We start from the raw sequence: 4313 nt of genomic DNA, 5'->3' as shown, positions 1-4313 counted from the left end.
TCCCCTCGTTGGCTCCAAGGTGTTGGGGGTGGGTGGTGAGGAAATGAAGAATTCTAAATTGGATGATTACTACAAATTACAAGATCCTGCTCTCTCCCTGACACCTGAAACTCACAATCCCCCAACATTCCCTCTGGAACCTCACATGTGTCACCTGGAACCTTTCCAGCTTCCAAGGCAGAATTTGAATCGCATGGTTCCTGGAAGTCCTCCTCAATCCTTAAGGAAATCTTTACCTGGCGAAATATGAGCGTATTTCATATAGTAAGTACCCATAGTGAAGACCATTGATGGTGGTATCATCTGGATCTTGAGATTTTTGAAGTACATCAGAAATGTTGAAGTATGTCACGTGTCTTCGCATCACACACCCAAAACATCGAGATGGTAGCCTGATGTTTAGGTTTCGTCACCAACGCGGAGTGACCGTCTGCTGCAATATGCAACATTCCTGGGCTCAAGTTTCTGTTCTCCTCACAAACCCTCAATCATTGTATGGATTGTCTTTTCCCAAGTACCTATTGAGGTTCTGAGAGGAACTGGAGAGGAACGAGAGAATTTTAATGTAGGGCAGTAAAAAAGAAAAAATTGATGGTTTGCAACAGTCGACACCAGCTCTTCTAAATTTTAACACATAGTTCCTCCAGAATCAGTTAAGTTATCATGGTATAAACCACCGCAAGGAAAGCCATATGTGCCCCCAAACCTATGCAGTGCTTTCCCTGCCAGGGGTTATGGGTATGGCCAACTCTTTGCCGTTTAAAGATAATGGGCAACCAAGAGTATTTGTACAGAGGTGGTAACATTACAGGTCATCAGGAGATGGAACAACTGCCCGGTCCAATATGCTGTTACCACTGCAAAGAAGCTCATAGAAAGCTTCATCACAGCAATGTAAATATACAAATTGGAAAAAGAAAGTATTTGTAATAAAGGAGCAAGAAGAAATTATTTTTTCCAGAGCAAAGCGAAGTCCCTTGTGCGGTTTGCACAGAAAAGCCAGGTAGGTCTTTGCTTCGTTCTTCTAGCCCTCCTCCTTCCACCAACCCTTGCCCCACCGTGCTTCTTACACCACACACTCTGCCACCCCCCTTCCCCTCCCTTTTTTACTTCTTTAAACCTCGTCCCCAAATTGTGACACCTGCCTCTGGTGGAGTTGTTCTACCAGAAACGGAGTAGGAGTGGGGTCTATTGAGGAGACTTATCCTCCCAAAATAAGGTTTTGGAGCCATCAGTTAAGGCTCCAGAGGCCATCACGGTGACAGCTCCAGCTGCCAACTTCATCCACAGAGGGCCACCGCTGCTTGACGAATGCCCCTAAAGCAAGGGCTCTAGGTCCTGTTCCTTTGCCCAGGCAAAGCATCCTGATCCTGGTCCAAAGGAAGCCTGTGGAAACTAGTTTTCCCAGGTAACACCCTAAAGGTCCTCCCAGGATCCTGGAAAGGGACAGCCTAAAGGTTGTTGGTCCAACCTTTACCAAGGTGCTCCAAACACCTTATGAAGAGTAATCTGAAGAACTGGATACCCAATCCAATGGAACTGTCCAGGGAATTCATGCAAAATGGGAAGACTGCAACATTGATAGCTTCATGTAATCCAGTTTTGCATGCCTACAGAGATTAGACCAGGGAAAATCGTATCATTTTCCTGAGAGGATTTCCAAGTTCAAGGAAGCCCATTATGGAACCTTTTGACAATGGACCTCATGGCGAGCAGGAGCATGGTACGTCAGGATTTTTCTTTCCAGTCCATCCACACGCGTGCAGCTGTGAGAATGCTTGACAATAAGTTACACTGTTGCATCCATCTACCTTCCTCCCACATAATCTCACATACATTGTTTGGAAAATCTACGTGAGTAGTTGCCAAAATCCATTTCTACCTCTTGGAGTATTTCATGGTCGGCATCACCCCGGGAGACACTTTGTTGGCAACCCTCCGGGAAGGGCCTTGGAGTCCCTTGTTCTTAAGAGTAAGATGCAGTTTTAACTACAATGACCTCCCACTCATTTCAATTAAAAACTGATACTTCTCGCAATAATAGACCTATCAATAGTCTCACCTGATTCACAGTTGAAACTTCATTGCAGGTCATGGAAGACTTACAGGGAAAGTGACCACTTTTCCATAATTGTTGGAGGAGGTGAATGGAGTCCAGTCACTGAGTGCAAGATGGCTACTTGGACATGCGGACTGGAATCTTTTTAGATCAACTGCATATTGCAATGATCTTTGAATCATTCCAGGTGTTCAAGATGCTGTTAATCACTTCACATCACAAATTCACCTTGGCAGAAGCATCCATTCCCAAAAGTAGCGGACAGTACCGTCGACCTCCAGTACCATGGGGGTCTGATGAATGCCAACAAGCTGTCAGAGCAAGGAAACTGCATTAAGGCAGTTGAAACGACGCCCCAGCATTGTAACCTTGATCAATTACAAAAAGACCCGAGCCAAGGCCAGGCGGTGCTAAAGGGGGCTAGACGGACTCGTGGGGACAGTAGTCTCCTCGAATTAACTCTGGGACCCACTTAGCATGGGTGTGGGACAAGGTGCGTAAGATTGTGGAAAGAGCACATCCATATCACAAACCCGCTCTGAAGATAGATGGCATAATCATCACAGACAAAAAAGATATTGCTAATGACTAGCTAAACCATGCAGAGATTCCCCCTGGGGCATCTTACACTGCTCGATTTCCACTCTTCGTGCTGAACAGGAACCAAACCAGTTCGTTCTTCAGTGGATGCACAGAATTCCATACAATTGCCATTTTTGCGCAAGGAGAGGACTCTGCTTTGCAGCTTTTGCCGTTTAAAACTGCCCCAGGAAGTGACGATATCCATATCAATGATATCTCACTTACCGGAGAGTCCAGAAAGTTCCTGTTGGACCCTTTTTAATAAAGGATCTATAGGAGGCACAGTGCCCTCCACATGAAAGAGGCTATAATATTCATTCCTAACCTGGCAAAAGATGCTTCCGCACCCGGAAATTACAGACCAATTTCCTCACCACTGAAATCTGCAAGCTGTGAAAATGGTAATTCAGGTTGACATGGCTGCTAGAAAAGAAAACGTGTTGACCCCATATCAATATGGCTTTAGAAATTGAGATCGACCACAGATGCACTTGTGAGGATGGAAACTGCTATACGGAATTCCTTCGCACAGCGACGTCACATGTTGCAGTTTCTTTGACCTTGAAAAGGCTTACGATACATTTGGAAGCATGGCATACTCATGAACGTATGACATTGGTTTAAAGGAGCATACCTACCTTCATACAAAGCTTCCTTGCTACAGGAATTTAGAGTTCGGGTGGGAAACATTTTTCTCTAACCTGGAAGACCAGCTGGAAGGGGTCCCACAAGGGAGTGTCTTAAGTGTGACCCTGTTTGCCATTGCTAAATGACATTGAAAAAGGGTTGTTCCAATTTCTGTCTCATGTAATTGTATTGGATGACTTTACACTGTACTGCCAGGAGGAAGCTTACAGGATGTGAAAAGGACCATGCAGGCTGCAATAAATCAGGTTGTACAGTGGGCAACATATCATGGGTTCAAATTTCTCCAAGCAAGACCATGGCTATACATTTCCACAACGAGGAAAATTCCACCTTCCCTCATTTAAAGGGGCAAACCCACTGCAATTGTCCAAGAGGTGAAGTATGGTCTATTTTGACTCAAGACTTTCATGGGTGCCTCACATCAAACAGTTAAAAGTGAAGGCTACAAAAGCCTTAGTATTTTGCGGGTTCTTTCACATTTATCTTGGGGTGCAGACCGCACAACGCTTCTACGGCTTTACGAGCCTTATTCGTAGTAAGCTTGATTTTGGCTGTGAAATTATTCTTTTGCAAATCCCACTGTTCTCGGATGTTGGAATCGGTTTTATAAAGAAGCTCTAGAATCTGTACTGGGGTTTTGGTCTTCACCGTGGAATCCCTGTATGCTGAAGTGGAGAAACCCCTCTTTCATTACACCGGGACTACATGACCTGATTTACTAACGAGACTACAAAGGATTCCGGGATCCTACTCCAGATTGGTTTTACCCTACCCGCATGTTGGGAAAGTGAAGCTAATTAGCCTGGTTTGGCGGGAAATTTTTCACATTTGTCATGGGGGGAGAGCAACGGTCAGAGGAATTTTTGTAAACCCAAGGATCAAGGTAAAATTTTTGAAGGTGGGCTTTTAAAAAGTCTGCAACTACGCCCACTGGTTCTCTTTGGGAGTTGTGAAGGTCTTCGACCTCAGAAATTGTCCTCGGGCTTGCAGGGAAATCTAACAGTGTAGGATTTCAAATTCTTTT

Source organism: Penaeus monodon, chromosome 9 (genome assembly GCF_015228065.2).
Source record: "Penaeus monodon isolate SGIC_2016 chromosome 9, NSTDA_Pmon_1, whole genome shotgun sequence".
Taxonomy (NCBI): Eukaryota; Metazoa; Arthropoda; class Malacostraca; order Decapoda; family Penaeidae; genus Penaeus; species Penaeus monodon.
The sequence above is the reverse complement of the archived record's forward strand: the minus strand, read 5'-3'. Positions refer to the sequence as shown.